The sequence below is a fragment of the Antechinus flavipes genome, chromosome 1, assembly GCF_016432865.1.
Source record: "Antechinus flavipes isolate AdamAnt ecotype Samford, QLD, Australia chromosome 1, AdamAnt_v2, whole genome shotgun sequence".
Taxonomy (NCBI): Eukaryota; Metazoa; Chordata; class Mammalia; order Dasyuromorphia; family Dasyuridae; genus Antechinus; species Antechinus flavipes.
Window position 1 is genome coordinate 718925865 of NC_067398.1, and position 24384 is coordinate 718950248.

Consider the following 24384-nt stretch of genomic DNA (forward strand, 5'->3'; position numbering starts at 1 on the left):
ATCAGATTATGAAGAAAGCCAGGAAGGGCTGAAACTCTGAGTTGATTCATTGGGATCAGACAACTGAGTACTTAAGGCTAATTACCGATTGGACAATACTCTATTAGCATATGCTTGGGAAATGGCCCTTCCCACTATTCTGTGCTGGTTCGATCTTTTGGTGTATACAGAGAATTGTGGGAGGGATTAGGGAGTGGAGAAAGACAAGCCAGAGTCACTTGTAGCGGTAGAGGAGAAGGAAGGTCGTGGAGATCCTGTGTCCATTCCCTTCACTTCTTTCCCTTCACTTTCACTTTCATTTCCCCTAAAGACCAAGGACTTTTGCTTATCCTGACTCCAGCTGATTCTAAGGTATCCAGGGTGCTAATTCGGTCTTCACAGAAAGCAAGGAAATTCCAGAAAAATATCTATTTCAGCTTCCTTGATCATACTAAGCCTCTGGCTGTGTGGATCACAACAAAATGTGGCAAGTCCTCAAAGAGATCTCATTTGTCTACTGAAGAACCTAGATGAGGGCCAAGAACAGTTAGAAACCGATCGGTTTACTAGCAGAAAAGGAGTACAACGAGGCTGTATATTGTCACCTTATTTATCTAACTTCCATGTGGAATACATCGTGTAAAATGCCAGGCTGAATGAATCAAAAGCTAGAATTAAGAACACCAGGGAAAATATCAATAATCTTTGACATGTCGATGATGCTACTCTAACAGCAGAAAATGGAGAGGAATTAAGAAGCCTCCTGATGAGGGTGAAAGAGGAGATTGTTAAAGTTGTTTGAAGCTTAACGTTAAAAAATAGATAAAATAAAAATATAAAAATATAAAATGTTTTATATCATATATATACAATAGCTAAAATAAAATTATAAAAAATAAAAATAGCTAAAAAACCATAATCCTGACAACTGGACCCATCCCTTCTTGGCAAATAGAGGAAGAAGAAATGGAAGCAGGGTCACATTTTCTATTCCTGGGCTAAAGATCACTGCAGATAGGGACTTAAACCATGAAATTAAAAGACATTTGCTCCTTGGAAGAAAAGCTAGGGCCAATCTGGACAGCATACTAAAAAGCAGAGACATCATCTTGCCCGAAAACATCTGCAGAGTCAAAGCTCTTTTTTTTTTTTTTTGGCTGTTTCTCCAGTAGTGACGTACGCTGTTTGAACCGGACTATAAGGAAAGCTGACGAATCGACACTTTTGAATTGTGGTGCTGGGGAAGACGGCTGAGAGTCCCTTGGATAGCATCAGTCGATACTACAAGAAATTAATTCAGGCTAGGCACTGGAAAGTCAAATACTGAAGCTGACACAGGACTCATTAGAAAAGAGCCTGATGTTGAGAAAGATTTAAGGCAAAAGGGAAAGGGGAAGGCAGAGGAAAAGATGGGCAGAATGTCGCAGGAGATAACAGAGAACAGAAGGGCCTGACATGCTATGACCCAGGAGGTCACAAAGACTTAGATATAACTCAACACCCGAACAATGTGAAGAAAAGGACCGAAAACTTCTTTGTTTTGGCCCCAAAGGCAAAAGCAGAAGCCGTGGGCAAAGGGACAGATTGAGGCCAGATGTTAACAGGAAAACTTCCATCCAATTAGAGCTGTTGCAAGGTGGAATGGGCTCCCTCCCAACCCCCCCACACCGGCTCTTCTGAGGTCTTCAAGCAGAGGCTGGAGCATGACTTAGCTACATCACAGCCAGAATTCCTTGGAAGCTGCTGAGATTCTTTTCTAGGATCCCACAGTCCAGGGATGCAGCATTGGGGGGGAGGGAGGGGAGGTTTGTTTGACCCTTGCCCCATGATGGTGGGACTCCTGGGGGAAAGAGGCCACAACTATCCTTCAACCTAGGAAGGAGTAATGGCCAATCCACTCCCTCTCCCAGCAGCACTATTCCCTAGGCTAAACTGTCTAGGTTAAGTATAAAAATAAAACAAAAACAAACAAACAAAGACTTACTCCCATTGTTCCACCCGACCCTCTCCAGTTTTTTTTTCTGAGATGACCCCGGTGGATGGGAATAAGGGAAGGGAGAGAACTGGTTCCCATCAATGGAGATCTCCAAGCAAAGTCTATAAGGTTCCTTCCGAATCCTCAGTGGAAAGGATTCTTGAGTTCAGGTCAGACTAGGAGATGGGAAGGAGTGTCCCTTAGCTGTCCCAACTCTGGCACGCCAGGGTCTAACCGAAAACTCCCTTAGATGATGCTCAATAAATATACAATGAACTGAATTATTAAAGGAGTGAAATTACAGCTGAGATGGCTCTCTGACTTTGGAGTCTGGGGTCTGCCAATAGATTTCAGAAAGTATAGGCACTAAGAGGGGGGAGGGATGGGGAGAGAAGTGTCTCTATTTTCTCTTAACATTTAACTGAAAATTACCATTTCCTTCTCTCAACTTCATTTCTTAGAGTCATGTAGTAATAATAGATACAGTGCTAGGAGACCCGAGTTCAAATTCAGCTTCATAGCTGAGCAAGGTATTTTCCCTTTGTTTGCCTCAGTTTGCCCATCTATAAAATGGGGGTGATGATAGCAGTAATAGCACCTACCATCGGGATTATTGTAGGATCAAATGAGATAATATTTATAAAGCACTTTGCACAGTTTCCAGAGAAATGTCAGCTGCTGCTGGTGGTATTAAATGGTTTGCTCAGCTTTGCAATGGTGGTTAAGTGCTTAGGGTGGGATTTGAATTCAGGTCTTCCTGACTCGAAGCCTAGGCATGGTAGACTTGGGATGTGTATCAATAACGACAGCACGCTCTCACAATCAAGGACTCCCTTGAAATGTAACTGGATACATTCATAAGTCTCTTAAAAAAAAAAAAAAAAGCAACTCTTTTCATTGTTTTGGTAGCTCTCCATCTCTAATCCTTCACACAGCTACCAAAGTGATTCCCTAACACAGAGATGTTATTCCTCTGCTCAAGAAGCTGCAGTGGCTCCCTACTACCCAGGATCAAACACCAACTTCTCTATTTGCCATTTTAAGCACCTTTTTGTCTGGACTCATATCCTAGCTCCAAACCATTTATCTTTCTGGGCAGACAGTATTCTTGACCAATTCTCCTCTTCTCCCTGTGGCATTTCTTCTGCCCCCTCACCTCAGGGGGACCCACATGACCTCAGTGCTTTTTCTGCTCAATTCTGTCCCTCGAAATCCCAAGTTCAAGGTTCAGTTTGTCACCTCTTCTAAGTCTGTTTCTAAGACCCACAATCCTTGGTGCTCTCTCCTCCTTAAAATGACTCTAGATTTCCTCTGGTTTTGCTTATCTGTGAACATGTTGCGTCCTCCCAGCAGGATACAAGTTTCTTGGCTATAGCAACTTGTTTTGGTTGGCCTATGCATCCCTAGCGTCCTAGCCCAAAGCTCAGCACACAGTAGGTACTTAATAAATGCTGGTCAAGTTTTTAAAGTTTTTTTAAAGCACCTACTGGGTATACAAGGACAATGATTTTTTTTTTTTAATCCCTAGTTGAAACCTACATTTGAATGAGATAACGATACAGATAAGAATTTATAGAATAACTATCAGGAGGAGAAATATAGACAGAAAGTAATTAAACATAAATTCACTTGGGAGGGAATTCACTTAGTGTGCTTGGAGAAAACAGGGAAGATTGTTCTCAGGAGGAGGAGTCCGAGTTGGGACTGGCAAGAAAAGAGGGATTCCTGGACGGGAGGAGTGAACGCATTCCAGGCACCTTCAGCCCATTTTACAGATGAGTTAACTGATGCAAATAGTGACTTGCCCAGGATCACTCAGTCAGTAAGGCCAGATTGGGTGACTCTTCCTGACTCCTACCTATTGTGGAAAAGCTGGGGGATAATGAAGCCCTTGGAAAGAGATAAAAGGATCCCAAACTAGAGCTTGGGAACCCCCCACCCCCAGTTAGGCAATTTGATCTATATGTTGAGCCAGCAAAGAGAAGTAAAAAGAAATGATCTGTCAGGTAGGAAAAGAGCCAGGAAAGAGAAAGGGTATTAAAGTCTAGAGAGGCTCCAGGGGGACATCCAGGCCGAAGGCAGCAGAGGATCCAGAAGGACGGGCGCTGGGCCAAGAGTGTTCTCTCTGGTCACTCGGAGGCCATCAGTAACTTTGGAAGGAGCATCCGTTGCAATGACGAAGCCAAAAGCAAAAGTTTGGGCTGTGGGTGTGAGGACAAGAGACGTACACTGCCCATGTAGACAGCTGGAAAAGGGAAGAGAGAGCCATAGCCAATAGCTTGAGGGGATGGCAGGGCCTAATAAAATGGCGGGAATGGAGGAGACGCAGCGATACAATGATCCAAGAGACAATTCCTGGTGAAAGGCTCTCCGTCTCCAGAGAAAGAACTGATGGAATCTGAACGCGGGTGGAAGAGGAAGCACCATTTTTCACCTTCTTTTTCTCATGAGTTTTTTAATCTGCATTTTCTTTCACAAAATGACTAATATGGAAATGTGTTGTGCATGACTGCTCATGTATAACCCATATCAGATTGCTTACTGTCTCAGGGAAGGGAAAGGGCGAAAACAAGAGAGAATTTGGAACTCTTTTTTTAAAGATTGTTAAAAATTGTTTTGCGTGCAATTAGGGGGAAATATCATTTTTAAAAAAGGATGGAAGAGATTTAAGTCTGTTTGAAATCAGTAAAAAAAAAAAGAAAAAGAAAATAAAGAACCGATAGAGAGGGAGAAGTTGAAGATTTCAAGAGGTGATGTTCAAAGCTACAATCTGCCAGAAAAGACGGGAAGGGACGAGTGGATGTGAAGGACAACCGTCCTGAGAAGGGTCGTGTTGTGTTGGAGGCTAGATGAGGATTTCACAGAGGGACAAAAGCTGCCTGCTTGGGGCAGGGAAATGATGGCCATAGGATGAGATGGCAACTGGGGGAGATGCTCGATGAGTAGAAGGGCAAAAAGAGCCCCCCTTGCCTGCTACAAGCTGACTCCGTGTAGAGGCCTCGGTAAGTCCGATGTCAAGGATCAAGATTTATTCAGCACTTTTGTGTGCCCTTCACCATCCCCAAATGAAATATGGTGCCAGGGCTTAGATCTGCCCGGTATTTACATGAACAACAAAGAAGTGCGGCTTTCTTAGCCTGGCTTGGGACACAGGCTGTGAAACACCCGGGCCGGCAGATGTTGCCAAGACCCAGTAGCAGTGGGCCCCCTGGTCTTTGTTCTCTTTCAGAAAATATAGTGAGAGGGGAAAAAATCCTGGAATTTTCCTTGATAATCACAAAGGCGTGGGGGCAGCTGGGTGGCGCAGTGGAACTCTGCTCAACAAGTTATCCAACTGTGCATCCCCTTTGATCCAGCAATGCTACTACTGGGCTTATACCCCAAAGAGATACTAAAGAAAGGAAAGGGACCTGTATGTGCCAAAATGTTTGTGGCAGCCCTGTTTGTAGTGGCCAGAAGCTGGAGACTGAGGGGATGCCCATCAATGGGAGAATGGCTGAGGAAATTGTGGTATATGAAATGTTATGGAATATTATTGTTCTGTAAGAAATGATCAGCAGGATGAATACAGAGAGGCCTGGAGAGACTCACATGAACTGATGCTGAGGGAAATAAAAGTAGAACCAAGAGAACAGTGTACACAGCAACAAGATTATGCAATGATCAATTCTGATGGATGTGGCTCTTTTCAACAATGAGATCAGTCCAATTCCAAAGATCTTGTGAAAAAGAGAGCCATTTGCACCTAGAGAGAGGATGGTGAGAACTGAATGTGGAAGGAAGGAAGAAAAGAAAGGAAGGAAGGAAGAAAGGGATGAAGGAAGGAAGGAAGGAAGGAAGGAAGGAAGGAAGGAAGAAAGGAAGGAAGGAAGGAAGGAAGGAAGGGATGGAGGAAGGAAGGAAGGAAAGAAGGAAGGAAAGAAAGAAGGAAGGAAGGAAGGAAGGAAGGAAGGGACGGAGGAAGAGAGGAAGGAAGGAAGGAAGGAAGGAAGGAGAAGAAACTTCAGTGAGAGTGAAACTCCCCTGGCTAGAGCATTGCACTGATAGTCAAGAAGATCTGAATTCAAATCCACTTCATCACTTAATCTCTTTCAGTCCACATTGAATTCTTTTTTCTTTCTTTTTTTTTGCAATTCATTTTATTTTTAAAAAATTTTTATTTTATTAAAGCTTTTCATTTACAGAACATACGCATGGGTAATTTTTCAACATTGACCCTTGTAAAACCTTCTGTTCCAAATTATCCCCTTCTTCTCCCCATCCCCTCCCCCAGCTAGTAGATAGTCCAATACATGTTAAATATATTAAAATATATGTTAACTCCAATACACACACACACATATATATACATATTTTTTTGCTGCACAAGAAAAATCGGATCAAGAAGGAAAAAAAAAAACCTGAGAAAGAAAACAAAATGCAAGCAAATATCAATAGAGAGAGTGAGAATACTCTGGTCCACACTCAGTTCCCATGGGTGTGGTGGCTCTCACCATCACTGAACAATTGGAACCGGTCTGAATCATCTCATCATGGAAGAGCCACGGCCCTCAGAACTGACCATCGTACAGTTTTGTTGCCGCCGTGTATAAAGGTTCTGCTCATCTCCCGTAGCACAGTCCACATTTTCTCATCTGCAAATAGGAACAATAAAGACAACTCCTTCCTAGGGTTGTTCCAAAGCTCAAATGAGAGAATGTTTCATTTACAAGTACTTTGCAAACCTTAAAATTCTCTATAAAATCCTATTATTGGTCGGTTGTCTATGACTCTCCATGACCTCCTTTGGGGTTTTCCATTTCCATTTCCTGCTCCAGTGGATGAAGGCACAGGTTAAGTGCCTAACCCAAGATCATGCAACTAGGAAAAGGCCAGATTTTAACTCAGTTGGTGGCGCAGTGGATAGAGCAATAGGCTTGAAATAAGAATACTCATCTTCCTGAGATCAAATCCAGTCTCAGATACCTACTGGCTGTGTGACCCTGAACTAGTCACTTAAATCTCTCTGCCTCACTCATCTGTAAAATGAAGGAAATGGCAAATCATTCCAATATCTTTGCCAAGAAAACCCCAAATGGAGTCGTGGAGAGTCAGAAGCTCATCAATAAACTTCCCGACTCCAGACCCAGAGGTCTGTCCACCGTGCCATCTACCTGCCGTACAAACCCTGGCTGCTATTATTATTCCTTCCTGCGACAGCCCGATCCATTCGGGAGCAGCATAAATCGTTTCTCCCGACATCGAGCTTAAATATATCCCTCTGTAATTTCCACCCAGCTGCCAACATTATTTTCCTTAAACACAGATCTGACCTTGTCACTCAATCAATCCCACGGGTTCCCCATCGCCTCTGAAATAAAACAGGAACTATTCCGTCGAGCTTTTGAAGCCCTTCACAACGCGGCTTTCTCCTGGCTTTTAAGCCTTATGGAACATCTTTCCCTTCCTGTAGCTTAAGATCCCACCTAATTGTCCTTCCCCGAGGTCTTCCCCCAAGCCAGTCCAGTTCCCAGCTCGGAATCTCATAGGCCGTTCCCCCCGGCCTACCCTGCATTTCCTCCATCCCCTGCCTGAGAATCCTCTTCTTCCTTCAAGTTGCAGCTGAAACATCACCTTACATAGGAATGAGTACATATTGTTTCCCCTAACTGCCATCCCTAACTCCCCAATATTTAGCCTGTATATGAGTTTATATTCATATATATAATATATATTACATATACATATATTCTCCATGTGCTTATAAACACATAATGCTCCTTGGGAATAGGTATTCTTCCTTTTTTGTCTTTTTTATTCTGTGTACGGTGTCTAGCACGCCGTAGGTACTCAATAAATGAATGTTCCCAGTTCTGCCCTCCAGAGGCAAACAGAGCAGGCTTTCTCCCACCTCCCCACAAAACCATTTGCTGACAGACATCTCCTCAGCCCTCCCCCGTCACCCAAAGGTGATCCCGGGTTTTTCAGGGGAGGGCCACCGGCCCTGGCAAATCTTCCGGGGTAGCCCCATCTGTCAGCCGTCTGAGAACCGGCTTAGCTAAGGACAGCCCAAGGCAGCTGGCCACCAGAGAGGAGCCTTTTGGGCCCGAACAACTCCCCAAGATCAGCCAGCAGGGCATGGATGGGGCTGACCTACATTGGGCTCTTGCTCCAGTCCTTCTGGCCTTGGTGGAAGCCATTCTGTCACCAGGAAGAGGAATTCGAATTTCATCTTTGTCTCTATCATCCCCCTGAAACGTCACGGCCTTTTAGGGTTCAGAAGCACCGTCAGCAGCTGTCAGGTGCAGCTCACAACAGAACGAGCATCCCCCTCTCCACCCCAGACTCAACAAGTAATTAGGGCTCCACCTGTAGGCCCACTGGGTGCCTGACCTACATCTGGACAGCCCACAAGAGGTTTCCCGGACATCAACCTAAATTCCTCACTTCCATCTTGATTTCTCTGGGAGAGAAGAGACAAGGCTGATCCCACGTCTCCGTGGCCGTCAGATGCGCAGTCATTCACCATGCTCTCTTCTCTCCCCAGCCTTCCCTTCTCCCCTAGAAACCTTCCCTGCTCCTTTAACCAGTTCTCATGGAGTAGCTTACCATTCTAGTTTATCAATAAACTTTCTAAACGATGATGCCCAGAACTGGACAAATACTCCAGATGTGGTCTGACCAAAGCAGAGCAGGCCACCGGCATTTATTAGGCACCTACTATGTGTTAGGGCACCTAGGTGGTGCAATGGTCAGAGCCCTGGGGAAGATCTGACTTCAAATCTGGCCTCAGACGGCTGCCAAGCTGTGTGACTCTAGGCAAGTCACTTCAACCTTCTGCCTCAGTTTCCTCATCTACAAAATGAATGGAAGGAAATGGCAAACCACTCCAGTATCTTGGCCAAGAGGTTGGGAAATGACATGTGTCAGGAGTATTTACTTCTGGATAAAAAGAAAAGCAAAAAACATCCTCCGACCTCAAGGAGCTTCCAGTCTAATGGAGGAGGCTACAGGCAACCAGCTCTGAACAGGCAAGATACAGACAGGATCAACAGATAGAAGGAAGGCCCTAGAATTATAGGGAACAGGACCCAAGAAGCCAGGGAAGCGGCATTTCCTGATTTCTGGAAGTTATCTCTCAAAGCAGCTGAGGATCGGGTTGGCTGATTTAGTTACTTAGTACTGAGTCCAATGTTCTAGCCCATGGAAACAATTATTTAGTTGATTACATAGGAAACAGGTTTATTATTTATGTAGTCTATATTCTGATGAATAACTGATCACAATGATAATATGATCATTAAAATACTGTATTGGATAATTGCTAGTTAAAATTGGTTCCCGGCCACAACACGGCATTTCCACTCCCTCTGTTTTTGTCCCCTTGCATTGTTTATTTTCTTCTCAGGTTAATTTTACCTTATGTCTAAATCTGATTTTTCTTGTGCAGCAAAATAACTGTATGGACACGTCTACAGATATTGTGTTTACCATCTACTTTAACATGTTTAACATGTATGGGATTGCCCCCCATCTGGGGGAGGGGTGGGAGAAGGAGGGGAAAAATTAGAACAGAAGGTTTTGCAAGGGTCAATGCTGAAAAATTACCCATGCAAATGTTTTAGAAATAAAAAGCTATAAAAAATAATAAAATAAAATTGGTTCATGGCTAGAATTTATGGAGCTTTAGAGTTTGCAAAGCACTTAATAGCTTTGATCTTTGCAACAGCCCTCTGAGGAGTCTGGGCTCCTGACTCAGCCAGGTGTGAGTGGGCCCTCCAAGCTCTTCTCACTTCTGCCATCGTCCCCTCCCCTGTCACTGTCACACAGTAGCACGGCTCTCCCTACCAGTCACCAGAACCGTCGCGGGCCCTTGATAACAAACCTTCCCCCACCTGCACCCAATCCATCTTACACACACACACACACACACACACACACACACACTAGCAGAATAATTGTTGTTCAGCAAAACTCTATTTGGGTCACACTCCTCCCAGAGTCTCTTACAGGGTCTCAATAACCTAGGAAGAAAAATTCAAGTATTTCCCAGGCCCTCCAGGCCCTTCCCATTAGCCTCTCCCTTATTTCCACCCCAGGTACTCTGTGCATCAGCCAAGGCAAACCACGTCCTGGTCTCTGAAAACATTCACTTAGCCCTCTTGCTCTGCCTCCATCCTCCCTCTGCCTAGAATAGTCTTCCTCTCCTTCTTTCTTTAGTCAATTTGTTAGAACTCATCCCCCATGAGAGGTCACAGTTCATTTAACTCCAGCCCTTTGTGTCGCCCTTTCCCAATCCCCTCCCTGTGAACGGTCACTTTGTATTATTCTGTTTTTAAATACTCTGTATAGCATTCTTTCTCCCTAGTGCCCGTCAGCACACGAAGCTCTGAATTCGAACTGAACTGAATTGGGAGGCAGCCTGGCGGGACAATGGATACAGTGTTGGGCCAACAGGTGGGAAAAACCGCGTTCAAATTCTGCCTTTGAGGGGCAGCTGGGTGCCGTGGATAAAGTACCAACCTCTAAGTCAGGAGGAACCAAGTTCAAATCCAACCTTAGATATTTAATACTTACTAGCCGTGTGGCAAGTCACTTAGCCCCAATTGCCCTGTCAATAACAACGACAAAAAAAAAAAAAAATCCACCATATTCACTAGCTGTGTGCTGTTAGCCAAGTCATTCAACCTCTATCTGGATTCAGCTTCCTCATCTCTAAAATGGGGAGAATAATAGCACCCACCTCCCAGTGCTTACTTAGCACAATCCCTGGCACACAGTAGGTGCTATATAAATGCTCGCCATTACTGTTATTGAATCAGACTTCATGCTTTGTGCTCCTAATTGAGCTCTGGAATGATACTAACTGGCAACGAGCCCTAGCTCTGGAGTCACTGGACCTGGGGACAGATCCAGTTTCTAAAACATACTAAGTGTATGACCTTGGATAAGTCATTTAACTTTTATGAGCCTCAGTTTCCTCCTCTGTGGATGGCAAGGCTGGGATTCCATGGCCTCTGAGCTCCCTTCCAACTCCGGATGTGGGATCCAAGACATGATACTCTATCTTGGTTCCATCAGCATCTCACTTGAACCCTGAGGTCAGGAGGCCCTGGCCTTCCTCCCTGTGTTGGAGGCCCAGAGGCCTGACCACAGTGGGAGCACCAGAGAGGACTGGCCATTGGGGCCAGTGGATGCTTGGGGAGGGAGTGTCCTCCTCTGGAACGGCCACTCTCAGAAGTATCGATGCTTCAGGTTTATTGAGCAAAGGGAAGAAAACTCCAGACAAAGGAAGTAAAAAGCAGCTTGCTGTCAGCCGCCGGCAGACTACAGAATCCCACCGGGAAACCCACATTGCCCTGAAAGTGAGTTGGGAAAAGGGCGGCTGGAGATGGAGGCCGGGCCTTCGGGACAACGTGGGGGCCCAGAGGCAGAAAAGGCCGGGCCCTGAATTCCTCCGGCCCCCAGCCTCACCCACACACACATTCCTCGGTGCCCAGACAACAGAAATGGGTTTCTTAGATTAGAGCAGGCCGGGGTCCAGGAGCCTGGGCTCCCATGATGCAATGCCATCTCCCACTTTACAGGTGAGACACCTGAGAGCCTGAGGGGGCTAGGGACAAGGTCACCCCCCAAAAGGGGGCAGGGCAGGCCCCTGGATCTCAGCAATGCTAATGCAATGATATTGTTTTCATTTTTGACTTCTTTTTTTCGCCTAATGCTCACCCTTCCCTCACCCAGAGTGGCTCACAGCAAAGCTATTTAGCATCTGCGAAGCCGCTTCCGGGCCCTATTATTTCCCTGGCTACCTCGTGGGTCACAGCTAGCCAGCCCTCCGACTTTCCCGGCAAGCTCCTTTCTCCCACTAATTTCCATAAAATCCGGGCTTTCTGGAAAGCAGTCATCATCAGGAGGAGGAAGGCCGGGTTTAGCAGGAAAAAAAGCCATCACCGTTCTCCCCCCCCCAGAAGTCACCGCCCACCGAGCTCAAGCTCCCACCCCGGCATCTCCCCCAGCAGCCTCATAACTTCCCCGGACCCGAGATCCCGAGTCTTTGGATGTTCTCTCCATTCCCTGGAACTTCATCTCCTCCATCAAAGTTTGCAGCCTGGCGCTACACCGAAGGCAGACTGCAGCATTTGAGCCGCGGGGGGGAGGGGGGAGACGGTGGAAGGAGAGAGGGGGCAGAGGGAGAGAGAAGGGGGGAAAGACTGGGGGGGGGGAGCGGGTCCGCGTGCAGGTGGGGGCTCCCAGGGCGGAAAGAAAGGCTCTCCTCGCGGAATTAGGCTCTAAAAGTTCTGGGATTTGGGCTAGGAGAAAGCCCTGGGGAAGGGGGTGGGGGTGCGGGGAGATGCGAAAATGCAATTAACAGCCCGCGAGCCGCTAACTGCCGTTGTCTCTCCCGCCGTCCAGAAGGAACGGACCTGAGCACACCTGCCAGTCAAGTGTACTTCAAGTAAACAATGGGGGAGGGGGCCCGCGGGGGGAGGGGCCCGGCGGGAGCGCCCCATAGGCTCTGCACCCCCCGGGGAGAGGGAGAGGGAAGGCAGAGCGGGGAAACTTGGGCTTGAGCTGCCCACGGTTGCGCTGCGGAAGCAGCCCGCTGCCTCTAGCCGAGGGCAGCTCTCGCTCGGCGGGGAAGCCGCCAACTCTGCTCCCACCTCGGCAGGCGGGCGGCCAAGGCTCGCCGCGAATCCCCGGCGCGAGCTCCCTCCTTCCTCGCCTCTCCCCCACCTCCCTCCCGCCGGTCAGCGCCGGGATTATCACACAATGTCGGCCGCTTGAGGTCGGGAGATTTTCCCACCCAGACAAGGAGAGGAGGAGGATCCTTGAGGAGCTCCGAGCTAGCAACTGCCCTCCCCCCCCCCCCCCCGCCCAAGCTTCGCGCCCGGTCCCTCGGGGACCGGGCATCTGGAAGCCCCCCGCCGTCACCCTGGCAAGACAAAGGAAAACCCGGTTCACGGGCAGCCCTGGCGCTGCGGCTGATGAGACGCCCTCTTCCCCTCGGCCAGGGCGGCCAGCATCCCCCCCACCACCACCTCCGGCCCCGAGCTCCCCAGCGAAAGCCTGATGCTCCCCGGCTCCCCAGGCGCTTTCCCCGCCCCGCCTAGCAGGAACACGAAGCAAGAGAATCCCCCCGCCCCCACCTCCCGCAACTCTTCCGCCAGCATCCCTCCCGCCCCGGCCCCTCCGCCGGCCCCTCCCGGTTCCCGGTGTCCCCGCACTCGCGGCTGCCGCGGTGCCCCTCGCCTCCGGCCCCCTCTCCAAGCGCAGTCTCCCTCTCGCCGCCCTCCTTCCACAAAGGGCACCCCCCCCAAAGCCTCAGCTAGCCGGCCGGCTGGCATCCTCCGGGAAGGATGGGCAGGGCGGGGAGCAGGACGGGGGCTTCCCAGCTCGCCTGCGGGCGCCGCGATTACCTGCTCCGCGCAGCCCCGGCGCGCTCCGTCCCTCCGGGCTTTATTATTAAACCGGTCTCGCCGAAGGATGGCCCCGGCGCTGGGTGCGCGGGAGTACGCTTGTGTCCGAGCCGCGAGTGCGGGGTGCGGGCGTGTTTACCGCCTCCTCCGCACGCCCCTGGGCGCCAGCAGTGCCGTTCTTCAGCGCCCGAGCCGCGACGCCTGCCCCCCGCCGGCTGCCCCGGCCCGCCCTCCACCTTTGCCCTCTCCCGGATAATGGGGGGGGAAAAAAGGCAAAGAATCAAGTGCGCTTGTCTTCGGAGCGGATCCGGGCCCGGCACCCAAGCAGTCCTTCCCGTCTAAAAGTTGGACGCCGCGGCCAGGGCCCCGCGGCTGCGGCCGGGATCCCGAGGAGGGTCCCCCCGGCTTTCGGGGGGTGTCCGAGCCGGCGCCGGCTCCCGGGGCCAGGGATGGGGGGCCGCGGCACGGGCCGGCTTAGCTCGCCCCATTCATCAAACTTTCCATCGGGACCGCGAGATCGGGTCCTGGCCGCGGGCGGTGGCGTCCCCGGGTCCCCGGGTCCCGAACCCGGGACTCCCCAGCCCCGAGCTGCCCGAGCTGCAGGAACGCCAGACGCAGACAACAAAACGACGCAGTCCTCCTGCCGCTGCCGCTGCCGCTGCTGCTGCTGCTGCTGCCGCGGCTCCTGCTCCTGCTCCCGCTCCTCCTGCTCCTCCCGCTCCTCCTCCTCTTCCTCCTCCTTCTTCTACTCCTCCTCCTCCTCCGTCCAGCCTCCCCAGGCCCTTCTCAGAGCCCCCAGCCCGGCGGAGCACGAATTTTCCCATTGGCCGGGCGGGGAGGGAGACGCCCAGCAACCGGCCCCGATTGGCGCATCCTCCAGCGAATCTGGCTCGCCATTGGGCGACGGCAACGTCTATCTCCCGCGCCTCGACCTCCCGTCAGGTATTCGGGGGCTAGGAGAGCGAGCTGCGGGTCGAACGGCCAGTTCCAAACGAGGCGGCGGAGGCGGTGGACGAGGGCCGTTGGAGGGGAGCTCCGTGTGCCTGTCCTTGGCGCGGCGCCACCCACGGTCACGGCCCGAGAGCCGGCTGCGAGCAGGTGGCTCTGCTCCCTGGCCCTCCCGCCCACACCGGGGCTCTCCTTGGACCGAAGGGGATGGGGGTCCGCCCCCGTGCGGGCGGGGGAAGCCTGTTGGCACGGAGGCCGGGCTGAGGAGGCCGGCCCCGGTGCCAGGCTGGGGAGGGAGCCCACGGGTCCGGCCATACAAAGAAGTTCCCCCTCTGCTCTTAGCTCCCTTCTTTCTCGCCGGCGGATTTGGGCCAGTTGCCATGACAGCGGTCAGGCAAGCTGGCGTTTCGGGTCCGCTTCGAAGCCCGCAGTTGGTGGATTCGTTACAACCGGTCAACGAATCTTGGTGGAGAACGCCAAAGTCGGTTAGGGCTGGGTGGGCCGGCGGCCTGCAGCGGTGTCTGAAGGGCCCGGCCCGACGCCCCCCAGCCTTTTCAAGGTGCCGTGGGCAAAAGCCACTCCTAGACTTCAGAGCCCCCTACTAGGCTGGGCGCAGGGAGATCTGGCCATGCACTGGCCTTGGGGAAGGAAGAGAGAGGGGAGGCGGCCGGGGCGGGGAAGGACTCGGGCCTGACCTAAAACCTGAATTCAGCATGGTGATAGCCGGAGACTTGACTGGCCCAACCAGCTCGGGTCGGCGACTTGGGTAAAGCTAGTTCACCTTGCTGCAATGGGAAGCTGGGATCCATGACTTCTAGAGCCCTGGTCCCTAAGAGATAATTTAGTGGGGGAGGCCTTCAGTTTCGTTTCTCCTCAGAGAATAGAAGCTCCCAAGGGCAGACATAGTTTTCTTTTTTTAAAATATCTCTTGACTTTTTATTATGTCTAGCCCTAACACAACGTCTAACAGCCTATCTGTAGATATTTAATAACTTCGTGGGATCAGAGAATGAGCATCAGAGGAGACCTTAAAGAGGATCAGAGATTGGGAGTCAGAGGACATTAGGGATCAGAAATTGAGAATTAAAGGAGACCTTAGAGAGGGATCAGAGATTGACTCAGAGGAGACCTTAAAGAGGGATCAAAGATTGAGAATCAGAGGAAATGTTAGGCATCAGAAATTGAGAATTAAGAGACCATAGAGAAGGATCAGAGATTGAATCAGAGGAGACCTAGAGAGGGATCAAAGATTGAGAATCAGAGGACATGTTAGGCATCAGAAATTGAGAATTAAAAGAGACCTTAGATAGGGATCAGAGATTTGGGCATCAGAGGAGACCTAGAAAAGGATCAGAGATCGAGAAAAAGACCTTAGCAATCAAAGATTGAGAGTCAGAGGAGACCTTAAAGAGAGGGATCAGAAATTGAGAATTAAAGGAGACCTTAGATAGGGATCAGAGATTAAAAATCAGAAGAGACTTAAAGAGGAATCAGAGATTGAGAGTCAGAAGAGACCTTGAGAGGGATCAAAAGCCTGAAAATCAAGAGGACATTTTAGGGAACAGAAATTGAGAATCAGAGGAGATCTTAGAGAGAAATCATATTGAGAGTCAGAGGACATGTTAAGGATCAGAAATTGAGAATCAGAGACCTTAGAGAGAAATCAGAGATTGAGAATCAGAGGAGACTTAAAGAGGGATCAGAGATTGAGAAAAAGAGACCTTAGAGAGGGATCAGAGATTGAGATCAGAGGAGATCTTAGAGAGGGACATTTTAGGCATCAGAAATTGAGAATCAGAAGAGATCTTAGAGAGGAATCATATTGAAAGAGGAGACCTTAGAGAGGGATCAAAAATTGAGAATCAAAGGACATATTAGGGATCAGAAATTGAGAATTAAAGGAGACCTTAGAGAGGAATCAGATTTGAGAATCAGAGGAGACCTAGAGAGGGATCAGAGAGTGAGAAAAAGAGAAGAATTTAGAGAAGGATCAGAAATTGAGAATCAGAGGAGACCTTAGGGATCAGAAATGAATCGGAAGAGACCTAGGAGTCATATTGAGAATCAGAGATCATCTTAGAGAGTGATCAGAGATTGAGAATCAGAGGACACCTTAGGGATCAAAGATTGAGAACTGGAGGAGACCTAGAGAGGAATCAGAGATTGAGAGCCAGACACCATTATAGAGGATTGAGAATCAGGAGACTAGAGGGATCAGAGATTGAGAGAGACCTTAAAAAGGGATCAGAGATTGAGAGGGGAGTCCTTAGAGAGGGATCAGAGATTGAGAGAGGAGTCCTTAGAGAAGGATCAGAGATTGAGAGAGACCTTAGAGAAGGAGCAGAGATTGAGAGAGACCTTAGAGAAGGATCAGAGGTTGAGAATCAGAGGACATTTTAGGCATCAGAGATTGAGGAGTCCTTAGAGAGGAATCAGAGATCGAGAGAGGAGTCCTTAGAGAGGGATCAGAGATTGAGAGAGACCTTAGAGAAGGATCAGAGATCGAGAGAGGAGTCCTTAGAGAGGGATCAGAGATTGAGAATCAGAGGGCATTTTAGGGATCAGAGATTGAGAGAGATGACCACTTTAAAGAGGGATCAGATTGAGAAAAAGACCTTAACAGAGGAACCTTTTCATTTTATAGATAAGGAACCAAGCGTTAGAGAAAGGTAACAACCTTTCCAAGGTTACATGGCACTAAACTGCAGAGTTGCCTTTCAAACTGATGATTGGAGTGAATTGATGGCCCTACAAGTCGGGTAAGTCCCCCTAATTACATATAGGACTCTTTCCCCAGTGGTCCAAGATACCTTGGCCCAAATGAAAAAGAAATAATCTAGCAAAGTAACAACTCCAAATCCCATGGATCTGCATGAAAAGTCGAAATCATCCTTCCTTTAGCTAAGAATTTCAGAATAACACTTTGTAAACATCTGCTGTACGCGCAATCTGACAAGAGAAACGATTCTATCAAACTATCTTGACGCTCTCTCCTAGGATCTCGCACTACAGACAGAAGAGGATCGAACAGAACATACCAAGACATTTCGCAAACGCCACTCTTCTGTATGATGAGTTAACGGGAGAAGATCGGTGGTGAGTTTTGAAAGAGGGTGCCGGGGACAGAAGTGAAGTACCTTTTTTTTTTTTTTGGTTTATAGTTCTCATTTATGCACTTCTATTTGTGAAGCGCTTTGCCATCTCACTAATGTGTACTATATTCCCATGAAAAGAGAACAGTACAATCAAAGAGTAGCAGACCTGCATTAAAACCCCACTATACCCCAAGCCAGGGTTTCCTTGGGGAATGGCAGAATTTGGCTTGTGTCTAGAGCTCCTTGAAAAGGAAGAGATCTCAATTCAAATAGAAACACTCAGACTAATATGATCTTAAATAGAGAATTTTTTATATTTAATCAAACAGGTAATCTCTAGGACTCACCCTTGAGCCCATAAACAAAATAGCTCCTCTTTACTTTGCAGTGGACCTTTGACTTCCTCTGGGACTTATACAGCCCTCTACATTACCACATTATAAATCCTACCTTGGGTGGTGCCATTTCCACAAGGGAGAAGAATGAGATTGCTTAAGAAGTTAAATAGTATGTCTCTCTAGTAAAGCTTGGCTTTTCCAGAGACTTAAAGTCCTCCTTATAGTTCTAATTTGAGGAACCTACAAGAAAAACTAAAATTCTTGGGAGTTTGACTCGTCAGTTCCCTTGGACCTGAACAGACCGAATGACTGACGGTGCGGGTCAAGACAATGGACGAGGGATGCTCTTCCTCATCATGACTTTGTGCTGTTCTATCTCAGCTTCAATTTTCCTGATCCTAGCTTGACTCAGGTCTTTACCTTGGTTCAGAATCTCCTCTGGCACTTGTATCTCCACTTTGTATCTCCATCTGGCACCCATTCCTTCTGATCTGGGCAAAATTACACGGTTTCCTGTGAGAGGGGAGCGGTGCTTACCAATATACAATCCACCAAGCCAGATTCCTATCTGTGTTTACTCCCTTTGCTCTTTATAAAAGAGAAGCTAATTTTATGCCAGCTGATTTTTTATTTTAAAAATGCCTTTTGTTGGTGGTTTCCTAATTTCCAACTTCCTTTTGTAACAAAGAAAAAGTTAAAACAGCCACATATGACAACATAGGCAACCTTCTCTATCTACCTTTGGCGTGATTAGAGAGTGATTCTTCCCACTTCTTTACTCAGAGGAAGATATGTTTCATCTTCTGTGCTCTGGGCCAGTATTGAGCATTGCCTTTCATGTGAGCCGAACTGATCTTCAGTATTTTCATTGACATTCTTGTGATCATTATGTTTACTGTTCTCCTTGTTCTTTTTTCATCACCCAGTATCAGTTTGTACAAGGTTTCCCATGTTTCTATTAATTCTTCATGATCTTCATTTCTTTTATTTATTTTTTCTGGTTATACATGTGCATCCATTTTTAAAAACCTTTATGAAGCATGTTGGGAGAGAGAAAAATCAGAAGAGAAACATGAGAGGAAAAATTGAGGAGAAAATGAATATAACATGCATTGATTTACATTCAGTCTCCATAGTTCTCTTCTCGGGATGCAGACAGCATTTTCTATCAAGTTCATTGGAATTGTGTCGGATCACTGAATTGCCGAGAACCAAGTTTTTCATAGTGGATCAGCGCACATTTTGCTGTACTGTGTAGAATGTATTCCTGGTTCTGCTTGTTTCACTCGGTATTAGTTTGTGCAAATCCTCCCAGGCCTTTCTAAAATCAGCTCATTCATCATTTTTAATAGAATAGCCCAAAACTTTCATATATCATAACTTATTCAGCCTTTGGGTATAGTTGCAAATTGCTCTCCAGAATGGTTGGATCAGTTCACAACTTTACCAAATTTCATTAAATGTGTCCCAGTTTTTTCATATCCCCTCTTAACATTTAGCATTATCTTTTCCTGTCATTTTAGCTGATCTGAGACGGGTAAAGTGGTGCCTCGGAGTTGATTTAATTTGTATTTTTCTAATCAATAGTGATTTAAAGCATTTTTTTTCATATGACCATAGATAGCTTTAATTTAATTTTAATTGCAAATTGTTCATATCCTTTGATATGTCTTCATTTTTTATGGTACAATAATATCCCTTTACATCAAAGGACCATGATTTGTTCAGCCATTCAACATGGATACTTGGTTTCAGAAATGATAAATGATTTGATCTCTATGGGAAATTTCTGGTTTTGACCATCTTGGGATACATGCCCACTAGTGCAATTACAGAGTCCAAGAGTATAAACAATTCAATAACTTTTCTTACATAGTTCCAAATTGTTTTCCAGTATGTTTAAATCAATTCACAAATCCACCAAGAGTGCATTAGTCTCCAATTGATAAATGGGCAAAGGATATGAATAGACAGTTTTAAGAGGAATAAATCCAAGTTATCAATAGCCATATTTTTAAAATAATCTAAAATCACTAATAGAGAAATGCAAATGGAAATAATTCTTGAAGTACTACCTCACCGCACCCATCAAATTGGTAAATTTGACAAGGAAAAATGACAAATGCCAAGAAGGCTGTGGGAAAAGTACATTGATGCATTTGTTTGGTGGAGCTGTCAACTGGTCCAGTTATTCTAGAAAGTAATTTCGAGCAATATCCCAAAAGCTATTAAATTGTGCCTATCCTTTGACCCAGTGATATCACTGATAGGTCCTTTGCTATCTGCACAAAAATATTTATAGTAACTATTTTTGTGATGACAAAAGAATTGGAAACTAAGGGAGTGCCTGTCAGTTGGGAATGACATATGTATGTCAGCAAGTCAAACACTTAAGTACCTACTAGGTGCCAGGCACCGTGAATGGCTATAAAGAAGTAAAGGGATGATTTTAGAAAAACTGGGAACAATTATACGCACTATTACAAAATTTTAAAGAGCAAGAGTTGGTTGCCCTTCATCCTTGAAGAGGACCAAAATGACATCACTAAGTCAAACTAGTACATCTGATTGTAGCTGATCAAATCAGTACGAGCTCGGAATGCTGTGCTGTGGGTTGGCCCCAGATCCCCATGAATGTTAGGGGCGGCTTCTCTTAACTTGCTTATCTCCCATTTCTTCTGAGCTACTTCAATTCTGCTTTGCTCATAGAGCCAGCAGCTTCTCTGATGAGGGTCCGCCACGCTGGGTCTCCCGTGTCATACAATTGGTTCTAAGGTTCTTAAGAGACCTTGAGAGTGTCCTTGTATAACTTTTTTCTGCTCACGTTGTGAGCGCCGGCCCCGTGTGAGTTCTCCATGAAATAAGCTTTTTGGCAAACGCACATTTGGTATTTGAACAACATGGCCAGCCCAACATGGTTTTGCTCTCTGCAGTAATAGTTTGAACGCAGAGGTCTATGTATGATGTTTGTCCATCTGACCGAAGCCTTTGATCCCAGCAGTCATGAAGGCCTATGAAACACATTGAAATTTGTTTGCCCAGAGAAGTTCATCGGTATAGTAACGCTAGCCCGGTTCTGGACAATGAGCAGTGCTCTCAAGCTTTCAAAGTCACCGATGAAACAAGGCCTTGTGCTTGCTTCCCAGGCTTTTTAGCATGATCTCAGCCATGTTGTCAAGTGCCTTCAATGAAGAAACATGGCATCCAAGTTAGCTACTGCCCTGATGGTAATTTTTTTTTAAATTGGGGTTGCCTTCTCTGATGGTAAATTCAATTTGAAAAGACTACAAGCCAAAACTAAAGCAGAGAGAGTGTTGGGGCATGGTTTTTTGTTCGCAGATGATTGTGCGCTCAATGCAGCCCCCGAAGCAGAGATGCAACAAAGTAGGGATCAATACCCTGCCATTTTTGCTCATTTGGGCCTAATGATTAACACAAGAAAATACCGGTCAATACCACATCATCTGTATGTGGAACCATCAGTTACAGCAAATGAGGAAGTTTTGAATGCTGTGGATCAGTTTCCAGGGATACCTTCCAGGGATGTCCACACTGATGTGGAGGCACTCATGGCCAGAGCTAGCTCAGTACTTGGGAGACTCCGAAGAGAGAAAAGGTATTAGAGTGACGAGCAAACTGAGAGTCTCCAGAACTCTTGTCCCGACCTCATGGTTGTGTGCCTGTAAAACCTGAACAGTTGACCAGCGCCATGCCGAGAAACCGAATGGCTTCCATTTGAATTGGGAAGATTCTGGAGACCCCCCTGGCAAGATGAGGTATTGGACACTGAGGTTCTTGGTCGAATTAAACCACCAAGCAGCAAGCTCTACTGCAGAGAACACACAAACGTACTGAAAAGACAAATAAGTTTGAAAAGCTTAGAAACTCTGAACCAATCACAGTCCCAAAGGATCCATGATGAAGCATGCTGCTCACTTCCAGATAGATAGGTGATGAACTCAGGGTGCAGATGAAGGTAAAAAGACACATTTGACAGAGAGATGGATAGATAACATACATAAAGATATATAATATGGCTCTTTGGGAATTTGTTTTGCTTGACTTAGGATGGGTTTTATCTTCTCTGTTTTAATGATTTAGGGAAGAAGATATGAGAGGGAGAGAATTTGGAACCGAAAATAAAATGAAATTCAATTTTGTAAGAAAGTGCATTAGCACGCTTGTCTTCCTATAGTCCCCGTATCACCATTTCTCTCTATCATCACTTCCAATTTGCTGAATATGAAGTGAAACATCAACATTGTTTTAATTCTCATTTCTCCTCTTATTGGCAATTTGGGGCTTTTTTCCTGTGGTTATCCATGGTTTGTGTAATTCTTCTTTTGAAAACTGTTCATTTCTATTCTTAGAGCACAGTAGGAAAAGTCCTAGCACAGTCACGTAACCGTGTCTGTGACATCGGATGTCACTGCTCTTCTCCAGGCCTCAGTTTTTGCCATCTGTAAAATGAGAGGATTGAAACTGATGGCCTCGAGTCTTTTCTAGATTAAGATTAAGGATTTTGCTTGGGAGGGAATGCCAGATGAGAGTTGACTTGGCTGCTATTCACTTGGAATATCAGGAACTTTTCTGATAAGCTCCTACCAAATCTTGTCATCTGGCCTTCCTAACCAAGATGGCCACACGGCAAGCTTTCAACCCTGAGGAATGGGCAATTCTTCTACATGCCATGCGTGCTCCCCCCGTGACCTGGAAGGACAATAGTAGAGGAACTTGTCCTGGGAACTAAAAATTGGTCCTGGAAAGAGAGCCAGCTGTAGGTAGCAATTCTTGGCTCTGAGTATTCCCAGACCCAGCAGGCAGTGCCTATTGTCTCAAAGCTCAATGTTAGGTCTAACTTTGACTATTCATGATTGCCTAAAAAATACAGTATTTAATAACCTTTAAATAATCATGCTGGCCCCAGGGGTCCGCCTTTCTGAATAACTTCCCCTCCTTTCTATTCTCCAACCTCAAAATAACATCATTCCGGTCTGCTGTTTCTGTCTTGCAAAGCCACAGTTAATCAGTGTCCAGCTATGCTTAACTGTGCAGATCAGATTAGAGAACTCGCAGCGTTCTCTCCCACTCTTGACTGCCAGCACTAAGCGACACGATGGCATCGCACGTTTGTCAAAATCACGCCGTTCTCGAGCTGGCAGGAATCGCACGACAACCACAAACGGCAGCTGCAGAGAGAACTCTTCCATCCACCTGCTGTTCTCCTACTGCCAAGACACTACTCTTTTGTCTGATGTATTTAGAACCTATCGGAACGTGTTTGCAGAACCAGGCTACCGGGAGCAGTCGTTTTCATCAGCAAACTTCTTTGCTGTGAGACTCCCATCTGTCGTCCTCCATCTCATCCCTCCATATTCTACTTGGACTCGATCGGTGTCACAGCTTGGCTGTCGCCGTCGGATGTCTAACTTAATGGAGACATTTAAATAAGTCGAGGACCTCAGAATCGAGTGACAAATCTGTTCTGACGATGGAGAGCACCTTTGAGAGATACCTTTTGTTCAGTGTTCGTGATAAGAGTGATAATAATTAAGTTTATTGAAAAGGCATTGTATTTGTATTTCAAGGAAAATTGGAATACTCTAAAGTTCATCAACATATCTTGCAAAGTAAATTTAACTTAGGAAATCCACAGAAGAATAAATTTAGAGCTGAAAGGACTCTTGAGAACATTGAGTCCACGCCCTTCTTTTTTACAGACTGGGGAAACTGAAGATCGAGCCCAATTATCCTGTTCAGGATTGTACAGCTAATAAATATCCAAGCATAATTCGAACTCGGGTCTCCCTCATTCCAAGACTTAACACACTATCCACTACACCTCCATTTTCAAATCTCTTTGAACCTATTACATATCTAATTTTATTTAATGTGATCATTTTGATTCCATTCTAATAATCTAATGCTAGAACTCATGAAATTAGAAAGCTTGCCGAGTCAGAATGTTGTCTTGGTGGACAGAGTGGAAAGACATATGACATTCTGGGATCGATGGTAGGACTGAGAGTAATACTGAAATAGCTTCCTTGCTGGCAAAGGGAGAAACACAGAATCTGTTTTTGCGACAATGGTGGAATCACGACCTCCATCTGCCCACTGTACCTGCCTGCCCCTTAAAAAGGAGCCAGTTAGCAGGCAATATTAAATACAACTGGAAAAACTTCAAAATCAGGCCTGGTGGTAATATGATAATAGATGAAAGGAGGGGATTAATTTTTCAAAAAAAAATTGAAATGTAAAAAAAAAAAAAAAGTTGGGGTTGGGCTGCCAAGATTACTAAACAAAACCCATAAGATTTATTGCTGTTTGATAGGCCTAATAAAGGTAAGACTGGAGAACAAAGGCTCTCTGGCTAGGCCAAAAACCCAGCTGACTTCAACTGGTCCTTTTGTTCTTATCCCCAAGTTTATTTGTATGAAAGCCTGGAGTATTAAAGACAGTTGAGGAGATTCTAAATTTCCCAGCCCTCTACAGTTTCTTTGAAGTTTTGTTGGACAGAGTCTCCAAGATGGTTTTAGGGGATACAGATTGATGATCCGGACTTTGATGGAAGTAAAAGATTTTCTAAACCTAATCCAGATATTTGGCTGTGGTCACAAAGGATTTGTAGGCAGCAGGAGAAAAACAGCCAG

At 46.5% G+C, this 24384-nt stretch overlaps 1 protein-coding gene across 5 annotated transcripts in view; it reads right to left on the bottom strand.

The window, feature by feature from the left end:
* Positions 1-13999, bottom strand: part of ARVCF (ARVCF delta catenin family member) — a 283940-nt gene extending 269941 nt beyond the window's left edge. For 3 of the 5 annotated variants that reach the window (XM_051973221.1, XM_051973222.1, XM_051973220.1), the window contains exon 1: positions 13351-13999. The gene's annotated coding sequence lies outside the window, so the exon portion shown is untranslated. The remainder of the gene's footprint in view (positions 1-13350) is intronic. The other 2 variants (XM_051973225.1, XM_051973223.1) reach the window with 2 other exon arrangements.
* Positions 14000-24384: the final 10385 nt, after the last annotated feature.